Source organism: Rhinopithecus roxellana, chromosome 7 (genome assembly GCF_007565055.1).
Source record: "Rhinopithecus roxellana isolate Shanxi Qingling chromosome 7, ASM756505v1, whole genome shotgun sequence".
In the NCBI taxonomy this organism is placed as follows: Eukaryota; Metazoa; Chordata; class Mammalia; order Primates; family Cercopithecidae; genus Rhinopithecus; species Rhinopithecus roxellana.
Genome location: NC_044555.1, coordinates 66,308,779 through 66,319,357, shown reverse-complemented (window position 1 = coordinate 66,319,357; position 10,579 = coordinate 66,308,779).

Below are 10,579 nucleotides of genomic sequence, written 5' to 3'. Positions count from 1 at the left end.
CCTCCTGGGTTCAAGCGATTCCCCTGCCTCAACCTCCCGAGTAGCTGGGACTACAGGCACGTGCCACCATGCCCAGCTATGTTTTGTATTTTGGTAGAGATGGGGGCTCACCATGTTGGCCAGGATGGTCTCTATCTCCTGACCTTGTGATGCACCCGCCTCAGCCTCCCAGTGTTGGGATTACAGGTGTGAGCCACCACACCCGGCCAGTTTTCTTTTTTGGTTGTATCCTTTCCTGGTTTTGGTATTTGGGTGATGCTGGCTTCATAGAATGAATTAGGGAGGGTTCCTTCTTTCTCTATCTTGTGAAATAGTGTCAAAAGGAATGATACCAATTCTTCTTTGAATGGCTGATAGAATTCTTCTGTGAATCCTTCTGGCCCTGGACTTTTTTTGTTGGTAATTTTAAAATTACCATTTCAATCTCTCTGCTTGTTATTGGTCTGTTCAGGGTATCTAATTCTTCCTGATTTAAGCTAGAAAGGTTGCATTTTTCCAGGAATTTATCCATCTCTTTTAGGTTTTCTAGTTCATTTTTGTAAAGGTGTTCATAGTAGCCTTGAATGATCTTTTGTATTTCAGTGGTGTCAGTTGTAATATCTCCTGTTTTGTTTCTTAGCGAGGTTATTTGGATTTTCTCTCTTCTTTTCTTGGTTAATCTTGCTTATAGTCTATCAATTGTATTTATCTTTTCAAAGAACCAGCTTTTTGTTTCATTTATCTTTTGTACCTTTTTTTTTAAATTTCAATTTCATTTAGTTCTGCTCTGATCTTGGTTATTTCCTTTTTCTGCTGGTTTGGCATTTGATTTGTTCTTCTTTCTCTAATTCCTTGAGGTGTGACCTTAGATTGTCTGTTTGTGCTCTTTCAGACTTTTTGATGTAGGCATCTAGGACTATGAACTTTCCTCTTAGCACTGCCTTAGCTGTATCCCAGAAGTTTTGATCGGTTGTGTCATTATTGTCATTCAGTTCGAAGAATTTTTAAATTTCCATCTTGAGTTGGTTTTTGACCCAATGCTCATTCAAGAGCAGGTTATTTAATTTCCATGTATTTGCGTGGTGGTTTTGAAGGTTCCTTTTGGAGTTGATTTCCAGTTTCATTCCACTGTGGTCTGAGAGAGTGTTTGATATAATTTCAATTTTCTTAAATATATTGAGGCTCATTTCATGGCCTATTGCATGGTCTATCTTGGAGAAAGTTCCATGCACTGTTGAATAGAATGTGTATTCTGCGGTTGTTGGATGAAATGTTCTGTATATGTCTGTTAAGTCCATTTGTTCCAATGTATGGTTTAAATCCATTATTTCTTTGTTGACTTTCTGTCTTGATGACCTGTCTAGTGCTGTCAGTGGAGTACTGAAGTCCCCCACTATTATTGTATTGCTGTCTATCATGTTTCTTAGGTCTATTAGTAATTGTTTTATAAATTTGGGAGCTCCAGTGTTAGGTGCATATATTTTTAGGATTGTAATATTTTCCTGTTGGACAAGGCCTTTTACCATCATATAATGTCCCTCTTTGTCTCTTTTAACTGCTATTGCTTTAAAGTTTGTTTTGTCTGATATAAGAATAGCTACTCCTGCTCGCTTTTGGTGTCCATTTACATGAAATGCCTTTTTTCTACTCCTTTTCTTTAAGTTTATGTGAGTCCTTATGTGTTAGGTGAGTCTTCTGAAGGCAGCAGAGGGTTGGTGAGTTCTTTTTTTTTGTTTGTTCTGTTTTTTGTTGTTGTTGCTGTTGTTGTTTTTTTGAGATGGAGTCTCGCTCTGTCGCTCAGGCTGGAGTGCAGTGGCATGATCTCGGCTCACTGCAAGCTCCGCCTCCTGGGTTCATGCCATTCTCCTGCCTCAGCCTCCCAAGTAGCTGGGACTACAGGTACCTGCCACCACACCCAGCTAATTTTTTGTATTTTTAGTAGAGATGGGGTTTCACTGTGCTAGCCAGGATGGTCTCGATCTCCTGACCTTGTGATCCTCCCGCCTTGGCCTCCCAAAGTGCTGGGATTACAGGCATGAGCCACTGCGCCCGGCTGGTTGGTGAGTTCTTATCCATTCTGCGGTTCTGTATCTTTTAAGTGGAGCATTTAGGCCATTTACATTCAATGTTAGTATTGAAATGTGAGGTACCCTTGCATTCATCATGCTCTTTGTTGCCTGCATACTTTGTTTGTTTGTTTGTTTTGCTTTTTAACTTGTGTTTTGGTTTACGGGTCCTGTGTGATTTGTGCTTTAAAGAGGTTCTGTTTTGATGTGTTTTCAGGATTTGTTTCAAGATTTAGAGCTCCTTTTAGCAGTTCTTGTAGTGGTGGCTTGGTAATGGTGAATTCTCTCAGTTTATGTTTGTCTGAAACAACTGTATCTTTCCTTCATATATGATGCTTAGTTTTACTGGATGCAAAATTCTTGGCTGATAATTGTTTTGTTTGAGGAGGCTGAAAATAGGGTCCCAATCCCTTCTAGCTTGTAGGATTTCTGCTGAGAAATCTGCTGTTAATCTGATAGGTTTTCCTTTACAGGTTACCTGGTGCTTCTGTCTCACAGCTCTTAAGATTCTTTCCTTTATCTTAACTTTGGATAACCTGATGACAATGTGCCTAGGTGATGATCTTTTCGTGATGAATTTCCCAAGTGTTCCTTGTGTTTCTTGTATTTGCATGTCTAGGTCTCTAGCAAGGCTGGGGAAGTTTTCCTTGATTATTCCCCCAAATATATTTTCCAAGCCTTTAGAATTGTCTTCTTCCTCAGGAACACCAATTATTCTTAGGTTTGAGTGTTTAACATAATCTCAGACTTCTTGGAGGCTTTGTTCATATTTTCTTATTCTTTTTTCTTTGTCTTTGTTGGATTGAGTTAATTCAAAGACCTTGTCTTTGAGCTCTGAGTTTTTTCCCTCTATTTGTTTAAGTCTATTGCTGAGACTTTCCAGAGCTTTTCACATTTCTAAAAGTGTGTCCAAAGTTTTATGAATTTTTGATTGTTTTTTTCTTTAAGCTATCTATTTCCTTGAATACTTCTCCCTTCACTTCTTGTGTCATTTTTTTGGATTTCCTTGTATTGGTCTTCGCCTTTCTCTGGTCCCTCCCTGATTAGCTTAATAACTAGCCTCTTGAATTCTTTTCCAGGTACATAGGGTATTTCTTCTTGGTTTGGATCCATTGCTGGTGAACCAATGTAATTTTTGGGAGGTGTTGATGAGCCTTGTTTTGTTATATTACCAGGATTGGTTTTCTGGTTCCTTCTCATTTGTGTAGGCTCTGTCAGAGGGAAGGTCTAGGACTGAAGGCTGTTGTTCGGACTTTTTTGTCCCATGGGGTGTTCCCTTGATATAGTATTCTCCCCCTTTTCCTGTGGATGTGGCTTCCTGTGAGCTGAATTCCAGTGATTGTTGTCTCTCTTCTGGGTGTAGCCACCCAATGAGTCAATTCGGCTCCAGGCTCGTACTGGGGGTTGTCTGTACAGAGTTCTGTGATGTGAACCATCTATGAGTCTCTCAGCCATGGATGCCAGCACCTGCTCTGGTGGAGGTGGCAGAGGGTGCAGTGGACTCCATGGGAGTCCTTATCTTTGTTGGTTTAATGCTCTATTTTTGTGCTGGTTGGCCTCCTGCCAGGAGGTGGTGCTTTCCAGAAAGCATCAACTATAATAGTGTGGAGAGGGACTGGCAGTAGGCAGGCTGTAGAACTCCCAAGATTATATGTCCTTTGCCTTCTGCTACCAGGGTGGGTAGTGAAGAACCATCAGGTGGGAGCAGGGCTAGGCGTGTCTGAGCTCAGACTCTCCTTGAGCAGGTCTTGCTGCGGCTGCCATGGAGGATGGGGGTGAGATTCCCAGGTCACTGAAGTTGTGTACCTAGGAGGATTATGGCTGCCTCTGCTGAGTCATGCAAGTTGTCAGGGAAGTGGGGGAAAGCCGGCAGTCACAGGCCTCGCCCAGATCCCACGCAAACCAAGGAGCTGGTCTCACTCCCACTGTGCCCCCTGCAACAGCCCCGAGTCTGTTTTTCCCAGACTGGATTCTCTTTACGGACTGGAGTTCTTCTGTAGAACAAGGAACCCATAAAGCAGGGTATGCAACAGCTACTCTAAACGATATAGTTGAGAGAGCACGTCTCTCCTCGGGCACAAGTGTTCAACTAACCAAACTAATTGCCCTCAAGAGGGCGCTCAAGTTAAGCAAAGGAAAAACAGTTAACATTTATACTGATTCTTTCTTTCTTTCTTTCTTTCTTTCTTTCTTTCTTTCTTTCTTTCTTTCTTTCTTTCTTTCTTTCTCTTTCTCTTTCTCTTTCTCTTTCTCTTTCTCTTTCTCTTTCTTTCTTTCTTTCTTTCTTTCTTTCTTTCTTTCTTTCTTTCTTTCTTTCTTTCTTTCTTTCTTTTCTCTCTCTCTCTCTCTCCCTCTCCCCTTTCTCTCTCTCTCTCTCTTTCTTTTTCTTTTTGATACGGAGTTTCGCTCTTGTTGCCCAGGCTGGAGTGCAATGGCACAATCTCAGCTCACTGCAACCTATGTCTCTCGGGTTCAAGCGATTCTCCTGCCTCAGCCTCCCAGGTAGCTAGGATTACAGGCATGTACCACCACGCCCGACTAATTTTATATTTTCAGTAGAGATAGGGTTTCTCCATGTTGATCAGGCTGGTCTTGAACTCCTGACCTCAGGTGATCCACCTGCCTCGGCCTCCCAAAGTGCTGGGATTACAGGCGTGAGCCACCATGCCTGACCCATTTATACTGATTCTAAGTATGCTTTCCTAGTCCTCCATGCCCATGCTATTATCTGGAAAGAGAAGAACTTCCTCACAGCTAATGAATTTCCCATTAACTACCATCAGGAAATTAATAAGACTATTTTCCTAGGTTTTCCTCCCATGGGAACTGGCAATAATACATTGTAAAGGCCACCAAAGAGCGATGGATGAGGTAGACAAGGGAAATTGGCTGGCAGACAAAGCAGCTAAATCAGCAGCAAGGGGGCCCAGGTCTCTGATCCACTTGAAGCCCCGCTGATCTGGGAGGGCTGCATCAGATAAATAAAACCTCAATACTCTCTTGCAGAAATAGAATGGGCCACCTCTTGGGGATACATCCTTCAGTCCTCAGGATGGCTACAATTCGAGGACAATAAGCTTCATCTACCAGCTGCCAACCAATGGAAAGTACTTAAAAGCCTTCACCAGGCCTTCCACCTAGGTAAGGATAAAACCTATCAACTGGCCCAGAGATCGTTCTCAGGTAAAAACCTAATACAAAGGGTTAAATAAATTGTTAATGGTGGCAAGATCTGCCATAAAAACAAGCCCCTTAATTGACAGCTTCTTTGGCCAGGAACTCAAAGGACAAGAGGTTACCTTGGGGAACACTGGCAAATGGATTTCACCCATATGCCAAAGGCAAGGGGCATCCAGTACCTCCTACTATAAATAGATACGTTTACTAACTGGGTAGAAGCATTTCCATGTCAGACAGAGAAAGCCTCTGAGGTGATAAAAGTACTAATCAGTGAGATAATTCCCTGCTTTGGACTTCCTAAGTACCTCCAGAGCAATAATGGCTCCTCATTCAAGGTGGCTGTCATCCAGGGGGTCTCAAAGCCACCTGGTTCTACAGTACTATCTTCATTGTGCCTGGAGACCGCAATCCCCGGGAAAGGTAGAAAGGACAAATGATATTACCAAAAGGTATCCCAGGAAACTGTCTCAGGAGACTCATCTCCCCTGGACTACCCTTCTCTCCATAGCCCTGCTACATGTCAGAAACACTCCTTCAAAGCTAGATTTGAGTCCCTTTGAAATGATGTGTGGACAGCCTTTTCTCACCAGTTATCTCTTGCTAGACCAAGAAACCTGTGATTTAATTAAGCATATAACCTCTTTGGTCCATTTCCAACAGGAACTGAAACAACTGTTGGAGGCCCAATCCCGTGAACCAGGGCCACCTCTATTCAACCCAGGGGACCTAGTGCTAGTAAAGGTGATATCCCTTCCCTTTCTCCCTCTGTAGGCCCAGGTTGGGAGGGACCCTACACTGTATTCTTTTCTACTCCTATGGCAGTGAAGGTCACTGGAATAGACTCTTGGATTCATTATACCCAAGTAGAGGCTTGGGAAGCCAACGGAGTCTTCCATTCACCCAGAAGAACACCCAAAGTACCAATGTGAAGAGATTGGGGACCTCAAGCTAAAAATCACAAAAGATAAGCATTAATAATTAGCCTTCCGTGGATATCCTCTTTATATAGTCTTGCCTATGCTTGCTGTTCTTACCTTTGTTCTGTTCTTTTTTTTTTTTTCTTTTTAAGATGGAGTCTCACTCTGTCACCCAGGCTGGAGTGCAGCGGCACGATCTCCGCTCACTGCAAGCTCCACCTCCCAGGTTTACATCATTCTCCTGCCTCAGCCTCCCGAGTAGCTGGGACTACAGGCGCCCGCCACCACACCAGGCTAATTTTTTGTATTTTTTTTTCAGTAGAGACAGGGTTTCACCGTGTTAGCCAGGATGGTCTCGATCTCCTGACTTCGTGATCCGCCCACCTTGGCCTCCCAAAGTGCTGGGATTACAGGCGTGAGCCACCGCATCCAGACATGTTCTGTTCTATACCAGAGGGCATAATAGTGTTTTCAGAATAATTCGTATATTTCACTTCTTTTTTTGTTTTTTGAGATGGAGTCTCACTCTGTTACCCAGGCTGGAGTGCAGTGGCATGATCTTGGCTCACTGCAACCTCCACCTCTGAGGTTCAAGCAATTCTCCTGCCTCAGCGTCCTGAGTAGCTGGGATTACAGGTGTGCGCTGCCACACCCAGCTAATTTTTGTATTTTTAGTAGAGACTGGTTTCACCATGTTGGCCAGGTTGGTCTTGAACTCTTGACTTTAGGTGATCCCTCTGCCTCGGCCTCCCAAAGTGCTGGGATTACAGGGGTGAGCCACGGCACCCGGCCTCACTTCTTATCTCTGTAACCCTTGGCACTAGATTCTTTCCTTACATAATACACATTTAACCCATGGATACTTAACCTTATAAAAGTTGTTTTATTCTCTCACACCTAGAAACCATCAAACTCCAAATGGTCAGACAACCAGAGCCTCAGACAAAGACTCTGCTTTGCTGGGGACCCTTCGATAGACCTCTGGGAGGAATCTGACTGCTATTTTCCCCAAAACAATGCTCCCTGTCAGCAGGAAGTAGCTAAGATCAGTCGTCATATATATTCTAACAGCAGTTAGATGTACCTCTTCAGAGGAGGGAAATGATATGGACAGGAGATGGGGAAATACTGGGTAGAAGAGGGTGGTTCCCCGGCAAAGACCCCACCCTCCAGCCTGAAGACATGCGGCCCTAAATGAGGACACGCATTTCTGTTTTTGCACCCAAAAAGTTGCCTTTTGGACTGCCGCGCCCCCCTGCCCATCCTGCCCCTGTATAAACCCAAGACCTTAGTGGGCACACACACAAGTGGCTGAATGTCAGGACCAGCAGACCAGCGATAGTGGAACAACGCAGCAAAGAAAGAGGGAAGAGGAGGAACATCTGGATGCCTAGGGGAATTCAGCTAGGGGTGGTCGGAGAAGAATCTGGCCATTAGGTGGCCTGACTCCAGGGGAAGACCACCTTCCCACTCCATCCACCCCCTTCTGACTCTCTGTCCATCTCACTGAGAGCCATCTTCACCACTCAATAAAATCAATAAAATCAATAAAATAAAATAAAAGTGTGATCCGATTCTTATTGTACACTGGGCAATAACTCAGGATATAGAAGGCTGTTACACTGGCCCCCAGGCCTTGCAATAAGGCAGAGGGTCCATTGAGCTGATTAACATATAAGCCATCTGCAGATGGCACATCTGAAAGAGCTTGATAACACATGGCCACTTGGGCTTCGGGAGTTGCAGACACCCATCCCTAAGATGCTGGCTTGGGGTCGGAGCCCAAAAGTGCTCAGAACAGCCTCTGCATCTGCCCAGCTGCAGGCTCCCACTAGGGATTTGAGCTGCCGGTGACCAAGCAAGTGACATCCCATCACACATCCACAAGGGGAATCAAGGAACTCTCCTGTTTCACTTAGATGAGGTGTTTAAATCTTTAGCTTTAAGACATTGATCCCAGTTCCAAGGATAACACAGCTATTCCCAGCCATTTACTCCCTAGTGCAAATGAAGAGTTTACAATGGCAGACTTCATTGAGAATAAAAGAATCCAAGACACATAAAGATGTGAATCCTGGCCGGGCGTGGTGGCTCAAGCCTGTAATCCCAGCACTTTGGGAGGTCGAGACAGGCAGATCACGAGGTCAGGAGATCAAGACCATCCTGGCTAACATGGTGAAACCCTGTCTCTACTAAAAAAATACAAAAAACTAGCCGGGCGTGGTGGCAGGTGCCTGTAGTCCCAGCTACTCAGGAGGCCGAGGCAGGAGAATGGCGTAAACCCGGGAGTCGGAGCTTGCAGTGAGCCGAGATCCTGCCACTTCCCTCCAGCCTGGGCAACAGAGCAAGACTCCATCTCAAAAAAAAAACCAAAAAAAAACAAAATGTGGATCCACTTTCTCCTTGGGGAAGGTAGAGACAGTCACCTTGGGGAAAGTTTGGAGAAGGGGAAGTTGGTAATCAAAGCCAATTCCATATTTTGGTCAGGACTGGCTCTGGCAACTGGGTGTGGTGGAATGATGAATAGACCAGAAGTGCCATGGAGTTAAGGTCCCCAGAGCAGCCCTAGTGAGAAAGGGATGGGAATTTGGTGATAAATATTGCATGTGCAGCATCCATATGGACCATTCCCCATCACCCTGTGGAAATGTGGGGAACTGCCTGCTGTGCCATGAGTAATATATCCCTTTCCTCTAATCCAGGAGTCTCCTGTCTTCTGCCAGAATCTATGAATCTGTGGCAGGCTAACTTGTTAGCTTGCAAGTATGGTAAAATCTCAGAACCTCCACACTTCTTGATATTTATATCATATCATAATATACATGTATATAATCTGTATACATATACATCTTTTCTGGAATTTCTCCAGTAAGCATTTATTCTTTTCAAAATTTTAAATGGGGCTGGGCGCGGTGGCTCAAGCCTGTAATCCCAGCACTTTGGGAGGCCGAGACGGGCAGATCACGAGGTCAGGAGATCGAGACTATCTTGTCGAACACGGTGAAACCCCGTGTCTACTAAAAAAATACAAAAAACTAGCCGGGCGAGGTGGCGGGCGCCTGTAGTCCCAGCTACTCAGGAGGCTGAGGCAGGAGAATGGTGTAAACCCGGGAGGCGGAGCTTGCAGTGAGCTAAGATCCGGCCACTGCACTCCAGCCTGGGTGACAGAGCGAGACTCCGTCTACAAAAAAAAAAAAAAAAAAAAAAATTTAAATGAATAAATGACCCCTTATAGTTCTTGACAATAACATACCTTCCTTCTCCTTAACATGGCTTCCTTCTCCTTCCTGTTTTACTTCTCCCTTTCCCCACCATTCTTTTTGACAATCACCTCCCAGATGAACTATTGGCATTAAAATTCTTGACTCAGGGTCTTTGTATTAGTCCATTTTCATACTGCGATGAAGAAATAACTGAGACGGGGTAATTTACAAAGAAAAAGAGGTTTAATGGACTCATAGTTCCAAATGGCTGGGGAGGCCTCACAATCATGGCAGAAGACAAAGGAGGATGAAAGGCACATCTTACATGACAGCAGGCAAGAGAGCCTGTGCAGGGGAACCGCCCTTTATAAAACCATCAGATCTTGTGAGACTTATTCACTATCATAAGAACAGCATGGGAAAACCCCACACCACCATTATTCAATTACCTCCCACCGGGTCCCTCCTATGATACATGGGGATTATGGGAGCTACAATTCAAGATGAGATTTGGATGGGGACACAGCCAAACCATATCAGTCTTCTTGGATAACAAAACTTGAGACAACTAATATTTTCCACAAATGTTTGTTCAACTGCCCTGCACACTCCCAATCTCAGTCTGAAGGAGATTAATGCAAGTTTCCACTAAATTAGAGGACTGGGGGCAGAGTGGAGAGGTAGGGGAAAGGGAAAGGCTCAAGCTTTTTATGTACTTCCTGCTTGCAGTGGAGGGTGTGCTTTGAATAAGTCCCACCACTGCCTCTCTCACCTCCTCACCACCTCTGGATGCCCTTACACTTTCTTTCCATTCATTTAATTCCCAAATAACATATTCATTTAATTACTCCGTAAAATGGTTTAGACCCCATGGAGAATGGAGTGTAACGATGGATGTGGGATGTGGTACATTTTTCTGAACAATGAATTACAGTAATAAGCAGTCATCAAATACTGAACAGGAAACACAAAAAATTAATTTAAGAAAGTGCTCTGGTAATAAGTGCAAATAAATAAAAGGCAGGGTCAAATTAAAATGCAAAGAGCAGCTAGATAAAAATTATAAAGGATGAGGAAGCCAGTGGGGGCCTAAAAGACAGCATGGAAGTTGATTCAAAGTGTTTTTCTCTCATATGGATAATAAAACATGCTATTCATATTCAAGTATTCTGCAAAATGTAATGAGGAGAGCAAATCGAATTTTAAATAATGATGCTTTATTTATTTATTTATT